Below are 10,890 nucleotides of genomic sequence, written 5' to 3'. Positions count from 1 at the left end.
TTTATCATTACCATAAACTAACAATTATCTTACTAATGTCCAAATCAAAACCTCTCCCTATAGAAAGCTAAGGTCTGCAAAACTCTGAGAGCATAGTGTGATAAGGTCAGTGACTCAGTAGCGTGTCATCAAATTTGGACTAGTTACCGTACAGCACTTTCTCTTAAAGCCACTATAACATTTAGAAGCACATTTTCAATGGCATGTCTGAGAGTAAATACACATATAAACAGTTTAAACAATCAAAATAAAGAGTAACTTACGACTTAGAGCTGTTAGTATGCTTTACTGGTTGCAATTTATAATCATGATGTACACTTAGGTCAATACACAACAAAGGATATTACGTCGTATTAAAAACAATATACAGTTATACTAGGCATGAAATAATGGTGATTGTAATTTCTCATATAAACAATGTAGGGTAAAACGTAGGCTTATGAACAATAAAGGGTTATATGTAGGCTATTAAGCAATATAGTGTTTCATGTTGATTTAAAAACAACAATTTAATTTTATACAAAGGCTACGTAACAATATATGGCGATACGAGGGCTAATAATCCATATCGATATTGCGCAGCTAATAGGCATCATAGAAGCTGTCGGTATGCTAATAAACAATATTTGAGAGTATACGTTGCCTGAAAATGTATATATAGGTTATACGTATGACTTTTGCTTCGTCTCCTCCCAGTGCGATTACGGTGACACCTTACAAAGATTGTGGTTTATGTCTTGTCTGATGAAACACTGATAATGCTTTAATAGAACATTGACCTGTTCTTATTTTAAGCTATATATCCTATTGTTCAATGCTTTGGTCATCATTAGTTGATCGCATAACGATCAAGATGACAACACTAAAAACATTTGTGGTTTTGGTAAGACTTTTTTTGCGTGACATGAACCAATTTGGGGTATTTTTCTTCTTTCTTTTATTTCAATCAAGGTTTGTTCGTAATGTTTCCTTGCTTATTCATTTTCAAATAAAATAAATAAAATAATTGTTGATATGCATTACCGATAATCTTTTATTCGTTTTTGATTTAAGTTAAAGTTTATAGTTTATTTTTGAAATGAATGTTCATGCAAACGTTTTGTTTCCTAAAAAAAATAATTTTCAAATGCAATGTCAAATTTGTTATTGAACTGGTTATTATTTCATCTGTAAGAATCAAGGTGACGACTGGCATTACCTTTATTAAGAGATGGGGTTCAATGCATTCTAGCCAATGTTCATAACACTTGAATGGACATCAATTTGTCATAACCGAATGCCTTTGATCGAAGGAGTGTGATGCAAACAGTGTATAAACAAATTTATTTTCTTACAGACTCTGCTGTTTTTGTCGGTATGGCCAATCAGAAGCCAGGACGAGTGTCACGTGATTTGTAAGACCGTTTTTTTATTTTTATAGGCACTTACTTATTCTTACAGTTTAAAACTCAATATCTTGCGACTGGAATAAATTTACTGTAAATATGCATGATAAAACTAATTTATTGAAAGCATACTCTATACAGTAAAATGTCTAGAAACAATCAACTCTTGTCGAATGTTCATTGCTTTAGAAACCCATTCGGGGGAAACTATAAGACCTCGCATTCGCAGCTGTCAGTCCTGAATTACAGTCAATATAATCACTTGACAGTTAAACATGTAAAACGGTAAATTAAGAGCAGGTTTCCCGATCAATTCTTACTGGTTGGTAGCTTGGTAAAGATAAATTGTAATTCGTGTTAAAGGACGGGTTGAGAATACGCATATAAACCAGTTACTTTTAGCATTTAATTGATGAACTACATTTTGAGACGGCTGGTTTAAATCAACAGTTGATTTGACCGACAGTCCTTCACAGCGATCCAAAATAGCATGAGACTTGAAATTGAAGATAAGGAACGACATTCCATAAAAGCTGCTATATTTCCCATATACTTACTTTTATATCCATTTTGTAATGTTATAATATGCATATATCTATAAATGATCCATATGTATTCTTAAGTATGCAGTAATAATTAAACCTAAGGGCGCACAGCAACCTAAAATGTAAATACGGCTGCACAGCAACCCCAAATGTAAATAAGGATGCACCGGAACTCCATTTGTGTATAAGGGTGTTAAATATATCAGTCGTGTAAATGTATTTGGAATGTCCCTTGCATTAAAATGCATCCATCTCAATTATTTGAATCAGGAAAATTATGTTCAATATGGATTTTCTCTATACAGGGCCCTGTTGAATTAAAAAATATCCGAAAAAAATAAGTTATCTTAATTAAACTTCATTGAGCAATAAACTTGAAAGAGTCATTGCGGAATTGAGAGCTTAATCACCTTTTTTCAAAGGTGATGTTCTTACAGACTTAAGAGTGATCTCAGTTATGGCTAAATTCCTTTTTTTAACGGGCTATAAACTTATAAATCAAAATTTGTAGATCTTTGATACCTGGTTCTAGCAGCAACTGGCTCTCCTTAACAAAACATATCGGAACTCTGATGTCAAGAGTTTTCTTATGTTAACACAGGCCAAAGGCATGTTTTGTCTGAAATCAGAAGCCAATAAAATCAGTCAAGGCTGTCCTATATAGCACGTTCTTTTCCTCATTATTTTAAATGGGCACATTATAGGTTTACACTTAAAAATGCAAACAATTATTATGCTTAGCTCATTATACTTTATGATGCACAAAAAGAACACATGATTTGTGTACATAAAACCTATATAACTTTTATCATCAATCTAAATTTACGTTGCACAAACTAAAAAAATAAAAAGGCGTCAAGATATCGCCAATATTTTACATCTGAGTTTATCGTGACAATGCATTGGAATTAAAAGTGTAAACATGATTCTAACCTGATTCATCTTAATGCACATTATTCCTCTTTTTATATGTGTAGATAAACATTTAATATCTTTAAGGATTTTCAACTAACTACAGTAAGAACAAAAGTACATTCATGTTCTCAGTTACATGCAAGTTTACGATTTTGTAACGGGTCGCCAATGCATTATGAACATATTTATTTAGTAGCAGAGTCCACATGCTGATTCATGAAATATAATCAAAGTGAATGAACTGTTGATTTAATAAGTTTAAAACATCTGTTACTATTTATAACAATTGTCTAAAAATAGATCACAACATTATATAAATCATGCGCGTTGGAACGATGGAGAAAACCTGACAAATTAGTCACTTAACTTTACTAAGGAAATCAGTAATATGGCCAAACGTAGTCCCGAAACATATACTTTTGATGAATTTGAATGCCCGAGGCATTTTTTGAAAAAGTGAAGCTTGATTTCTTGCACTCCGTTGACCTTCAATCTTCTAGCAGCATAGAATATTATACATCTCAGTTCATTTGTTCATTTAAGACTCATATTAAAAGCAGACCCTTGTTTGTGTAAATTGCGTTCATTTGGAAATGTATGAGAAACATTTTATTACTAGAGGCAACATAACTACTGAAAACGGTTTCCTCGTGCATAAACATGGACATTAGAAGTTGAAAAATGTATGGATTTTCAATAAACCTATCCGAATGTCACACATTTTCAACGTGTACAAGTGAATAAATGCAACATAGCATTTGACATTGACAATATATACCTCAATCTGGCGAATATATCCAAGAAAAGGAAGGAGCGTATTGAAAGATGCGTGACTAACTGGATTAAAACCTCTAAGTAATTAAAAAAAGGTCTAGACAATGTGAAAGGCGAAATGGCTCTTCTGTATGGTGATGTTGTTATATAGGCATTATTGTTTAAGGATCGAAGAAGGAGCGTAAAGATTTAGCCCAATCTGCAATTGACCTAGTCTTTGACATAGGTATTAAGTAACATGTTTTCACTTAAGAAAACTGGCCTTTCCCTTTACGTACAGAATTAACAAGAACACGAAATTCGACCAACCCTTAAGTATGTATTTCTTATCTTTTCAGCAACCTCAGGAACATATTTTATTTTCGGTGTTCCCAGTTCTTACAGTGGATTTTCGACTATTGAACTGCATATGACAACTCAGAGTAGCGCAGATGTACGAGTTACCGTACCTTTCTTAAATTTCAATCAACATTATGTATTCACAAAACATACTTCCGTGAACATCGGTACCACTGTGGCGCACAAGGTCAATGGAACCCAGTTTAAAGGTAAGGTTATGGTTTAGAACAGATAATGTTGACGTTAGATCAAAGCGTTTAAACCAACTAAGCCAAATTAGTTCTTATTGCAGATGCAATTGACCTGATGTACAAGTAACTCAAGGGATTGTAGTGTAACTATCCTGTGTAAGCACTCTTTCCCAAATATATCACTTTATTTCATGCTGTTAAATGCATGCCTTCATCCTTTCTATATTTGTCACATGTAACGCAACTTGCAAAAGTCTAGGATATATACATATTGACGTTGATAACACAGTTCACAAACTGTTCCAGGTCATTTACATGCGTTTTTATTTCCATATCAAGCTATTGAAATCCACTCAACTAGACCAATCTGGGCTGCGATAGTGACAACCGCTAATCGTGAATTGGAGGCATTCTTGCTTTTCCGGTGAACGCATTATCAACCGAATACTTCATTCCGTCGTACTACACATACCAATACAGTAACATTTATAGCATGTCCCAATTCTTAATCGTTGCAACTGAAGCTGACACGAGAGTGGCGATTGAATTTCCCTCTACATTTACTCCATGGGAAAAAGGACAAATTCAGATTGAATTGCAAAAGTACGAAACGTATCTGTTTCAAAACCGAATGGACACCACTGGAACACTTGTCACTAGTGATAAACCAGTTTCTGTCTTCGCCGGTGATGATTATTGTGCAGTACCTAAAAACGGCACTATCTTTGGATATATGGTTGAACAAGTCCTACCAACCAGGTTTTATGACTACAAGTTCATAGTCCCTGCACTTAGCCCACGCGACGACTACTACATCCGCGTTTTCTCCATTTATGACGACACGGAGGTGAACATGTACAATTCAACAACTCATAACTCACACTTCTTGAAAAGGCTCGAGTCATTAAAGGTCATTTCATGGCAGAACCGACTTTGTTGCTAGCTGATAAACCCATTTATGTGATGATTTACTCAACTAACATTTTTATGATGACTGCGCAAGCCATGTCACAGTTTCAGTCCGAGTATGAATTTACCCTCCAAAGCTATACTAATGCTAACATCATTGCTGTAACTATAAAGACAGCTGACATAGTGAACTATACCTTGACGGCAACAAACTTGACATAAACAACACGAAAACCATCCAAGTCGCATCCCCTCTGCAGGTCTACAGTGTTCTCTATATCCCTGTCACTGGGGCAACTATTCATCGAATCCATCACTCTAGGCAGCGAACGTTCGGGGCGTTACTGTACGAATCCGGCGATAGCTATGCATACGGTATGCCTCTGCAGATGACACTGACAGATATTGGTAAGTATAAGTCAGAATGTTGTCAAAGTCACTAAGTAAAGTAGCAGAACTGTTACCCATTGTGCCGTTAGTTATAAAATCATATTGTTAATGTATACAGACCGAAACAATAATGAAGAGACGCTATCATGCTTTATCAATCATATGTTAAAAAATACGTGTAATTTGTTAAAATCAATCGCTTTAAAATTGTTTTTTGTGGTATAATGTTTTACCCAGTTTATTTTTGCATCGCCACACTCTAAGGAAATACATAGAACACATCAGATCATTAAACAAAAGGTCGTCATAATGGCTAAAACAAAAATGTGCCCTCACACCGTTATATTATATTATATTATTTGCACGATCGTAGACCTTGGACCTGTTCATAACATTTAGATAGTATTCACTGTTTTGAAATTTTCGCCCGCTCTCAATTCCAAATATATATAGCTATTGATGCCCACACGGTGAGATAAATTACGATCTTACCTCAAAACAAACAATTATCATCTATTTAGTTGTTTATTAGTAGTTTATAAGTTAATAGTATAACAAAAACGCGAGTGGTATCCAATAACGTTTGTTTTCAAAATGGTTAGAACAAAACGGGAGCCCGCAGTTGTTAAGCAATATAAATACAATGGTGTTAATTTCTATAAATCTTCATTTAGGATGTTACCTGACCAATGGCACGAACAGTACGCTCACCCAGGACAAGGGTCTCATCTAGGGTCTCAAATCAACTACCAAGCTTCCGGTATGAACATTTGATACAGCATCTCCATTCTAGGTCGAAATACTGCAGATCACTAGTGTATTTATTTCGAGGGCTGTATAGATTTGAAAGTTAACAACGATGATGTTAACAACGTTGCCTTCAGGTATATATTGATTAATAAGCTGCAGGTTAGAATATGCTTTGTGAGAGTTGTTAGGGATTTGTGTTTGAAATCAAAGAAGACCTGTCAACAATTGCATGATGTTGTGACGTCATTTAATCAGCGCTGACACTAACATTGCGTCTTTGCATTTGCAAACAGTAGGCGTGGTTGTATGCGTATGCTTAGTAGTATAGCAATTTAATTAATAACGAACGTTCGTCTTCAGCAAATGATAATGATTATTCACAAATAAGAAACTAAACACTAATAATCTAACACTCCTGATTGGCTTACAAGTAGGGCAAACTCTAAATTGATGTTGCAAATCTAAAAATACTTCCAAATAAATAGATACATAATTATTATGTTTAGTACGAATAATTGATATTGAAAATGTATAACGCACCAGTCGACAGTGCTGCCTCGTGTTGTTGACAAGGAAGTGCACTATATTCGCTTTATTAAAGCGAAGAAACCTTGCTTCTTTTAGGGATTGTTGCACACCTTGCCATTGTCGTCTGATACAATAATTATAAACAAAGCGTCTAAACGGTACAGAGGAAATGGTAGAAGCTAAACCCCGTATCGTATCGTAACTGTGACGTCGGGGTGGTAACAGCGTACAATCGGATGATAATAAGGGTCACATTGAAAATTTGTATAAGTAAATTGTATAAAGGAATGAAAGGAGTGAGGTATAATACTCTGAAATAATTCAACTAGACTGTATTAATTGTGGCAATTTATATGCAAAAAGCTACAGAAACATGCTCAGTAGCAAAACGTTTAAACATAAACCCGGTTTAGAGGCAATGTAATTCTGTACTAATTGTTGCAATCCTTACAAACAACCGAGTAGTCCTTGTTTACATAAAATGCAGTATGCAATTGTCTCCAAATACTGTACCTATTACATTTAGGAAAGGATGTTCACTGCTTCAATTGTGAGGATATGACACACCTCAAGTATTGTGACAGGGTGACAACATGTAGGGAAAACGAGGTGAGTGGTTTGATTTACGATACACGTGTCCTTTGTTATATAAATTCATGTTTAATGCTTGTGCATGTATGTTAATGTTGTTACGTTATATGAAGCATCAGAACAATTGTGGCCATATATGCGTTCATGTTTTATACTAGTTTGTGTTGTTATATGACATGAAATGTCACAGGTATCGCGACAGTATGACCATGTGTAAGTGACTTGAGGTCATGTAATGTGTTTTGAGTAAAAGCGTGCCAACGAGAGGGATTAACATACAGTTGTATCAACGTTTTTGACATTCTTTGTAAATGAGATCAAACTAAACACAAAAAAAACATCAATCTAATAACGTAAGTATGTGACACATTTGCTCGATTTAAATGGTCGTTTGCCCGAAATTATCTCGCTTGTCCCGACAGGTTCGAGTCAACGAAATATACAATTAAATCTCCAGGTTTGTTACGTCCAGAGCTACTCCAAGAGTCTCAACACCGTTCACTACAAGTCTGGCTGCACAAGTAAACTGGTAATTGTATTCATAAATATCCATAAGTAGATACGTTAAGTTGAAATCAATAAGTTGCGAGGTCCTTTTCGAGATTTAAATGTTTTAAACCTTTTTCGGTCGTAAAGTTGAGCTTTCGCAGCAATGCACATATAAAATATTTGAATCCATACATACTTACGTATTTGCGTTATGCAAAAATCACCAATTTTCGAGATCCTGTTCGAAATTCTGGCATTTTGAACATTGGCACAAGGCTTACTACTCACAGTGCAAGCATAATTAATGACGATGGTACAAACCGTTTGGTGATTTCATGTTTTTGAAGTTTTATAGTTCAGTGCCTGGGGGCCCCTGTCTTTATTTTTGAGTACTTGGCCTGTCACTGCAGTTTTCACGTAGGATTGAAATTCATTTCGAGGGCATTTAGTGCTCTGATGCTTACACCAGACTGTACTTATATATTGATGGAATAAAAAGCGGTCATATTCTGTAAGAGAATAAAGAATATTTTTGGACACGAAATCACTTTAAATAATTACCCAACCAATTTTGGTTAAGGCGGACAGGTGCATCACTATTCCCCGAGCCCCCACCACACACACATGTTAAACTTGCCTTGCCATTTTTAAGTTGTTGTTTATAAGTCAAGTTGATAAATATTGGCATAAACCGCTTACTTCCACTTGGATGCATGCTTTACTTCCTTGCAGAATTGTAGGAGCCATGGTCCATCCGGGTGCTTTGAATGTTGTAATGGAAGTTACTGCAATTTCCACGGGTGTAGTGATAATGGTAGGTGTAAATTATACAGATGGACTGACAGAAATACTGATGGGTGTCTTTAGGATGTGAAACAAGTTTGTTTAAGCTTATATACTTTAAAATCATATCAAACAATTTGCTTACATAAATAGCTAGGTAAATAACAGTAACACATATTGTGGTTACGGTTCTGGCGAAAGCTGATCTTATTCTTTTACTGAGCTGTTACTAAATAAATTTAGATTAACACCTTAAGTATAAATTGATGCATTTACCTTTTTGTATTATGTTTTCGAATTTTATAAGTCGTAATTTATGTCGATTGTACTTCTTCTTTGCTTTGGAATTTATGTGTAATGTTTGTGCAAATGTTCTTGTTCATCGCCATAAGGGTATAGGTTACACGTAGACATGACGATAACATTAGAAAATACTCACAAGACAGTTCCGTAGAATAAGTAGAGAATGCTGAACACCATTACTGATTTTTAACATGACTCTGACAATATGAGAATAAAACAGTTAAGTAATGCTCTTTTAAAAACAGTTTTGGAAAAAGTTATTTATGGGAAAGGGCTTTCATAAGTTGATACCCATCTTCCAGTCCAAACCTTGGAAGATATCCGTTCTGCTTAAACTGTCTTCACCAAAGTAGATGTTGAGATCACATCTGTTTCATGTTCACTTAAATAGCATGTATACGTTCTGTGCGTTAAGTGTTTGATTGATAACAGGTCTGGTTGGGATATCTCAAAGAGGTCCGTTCTGTTTTGAATGTCGCCACATTGGGGCAGGCGATGTATGTGAAACCGTACAGCTGTGTTCAGTGACTGAGGTAATTTAACCCTTGCAAACTGCATTACAACTCCTAAAGGGAACGATGGAGTCTTTGAATTATTGAGTAAGATGCAAACATGTTAACCATGTTAAAAACCAAAGTGAATTATACTACTCAGTAGTGTTGGATAATTGGACAAATTTCAAAATCGATAATTTTATTAAAGTTGCCAATCATAATTGATCGTCGAATAAAATATAATTGAACGTGTATGTCAATACTAAATCAACAGAACTGTAGTTCTAATCCCACATTTGAACAAACACTTTTTTCTTTTATACTTCAAAATTGGTACAACACACTGAGTAAGATAATAATGATAATAATTTATAAAGACAAATACGTGTACATTTATTATGATTTTTACTTAACTCACCAGGTTAGGTGAAAATCTATTTTGGATGGGCATAATCGGTTATCGCCGATGCTGTCATCGCGCAATTACTACTATTAATAATCTTTTGAGTTACAATGAAAGAAACAGAATTAAAATTAAGTCCTACTTTGTTTCCTCTAACAGTATTTGTGTAAATGTTAAATAGCAATGCAAACAGTTGTCAATGCTCAAGTTCATTGCTCGAGCGGAATTGTGTGCAATTTTTTAAGTTCGTTAAAGAAGAAAGTAATTTTACTTTTCCAGGCATGCATGGTTGAAGAGTATAAGTGGGGTGAAAATGACAGACACTACATCCAGGGATGCACAGACGCTCAGGTTTGTATAATAAACCTAAGAACTTTACAAAGATGCTTGACTTTTATACCTCACGTGACCGGCCAATGTTAAATTATCATATATCCATTATGGACATTTTCATACTTCCACACGCTGACAGTACGGTCTAGGCAATTACAGAATAAATTGATTAAAACTTAAAAGTTGTGTATTTTTTTCTGTTGTTCTAGCTCTGCCGTAATACAAGGAAACGAGCAGTTGCTGAGCTAGACAGAGATTGGAGGAATGTGCCGGGCTGCTCTCATTGTTGTACAACAGATTTCTGCAACTCAAACTGCACAGCTGACAGCATCAGCCCAGGAATAATTGGTTAGAATTGTTGATATCTATCAGATATTTCAGCAAATTATTACCCAAAAAGAACATTGTACATGGGAAGTACTTTCGTCTGAGTTTCCGTTGTTGCTATTACAGGTTTTGTTATGAAACTGCCAATTTAACTAACAATAAATTATACAAAAATTAAAGTGCATCATGGGAATATCCGTTAATACCGAATCAAATCAAAACATTAAAGTAGTCTATCAAGAGGTTTGTTTATCAGTAAAGGGTTAATAAAACTTTTATTGAAGTTAAAATACAAGCATTATTTTTAGAGTCATAAAATCAATATTTTAAATTCGTTTTAATCTGACGATTTTTGTTGCAGGATGAAGGCTGTTCTAGTTCACAACAGATTTTGTGAGCCTAAATATGTTCATTAAACAAACTGAATATGTACGCATTGCT

Source organism: Mya arenaria, chromosome 16 (assembly GCF_026914265.1).
Source record: "Mya arenaria isolate MELC-2E11 chromosome 16, ASM2691426v1".
Lineage (NCBI taxonomy): Eukaryota > Metazoa > Mollusca > Bivalvia > Myida > Myidae > Mya > Mya arenaria.
Note: the sequence above shows the minus strand (reverse complement) of the source record.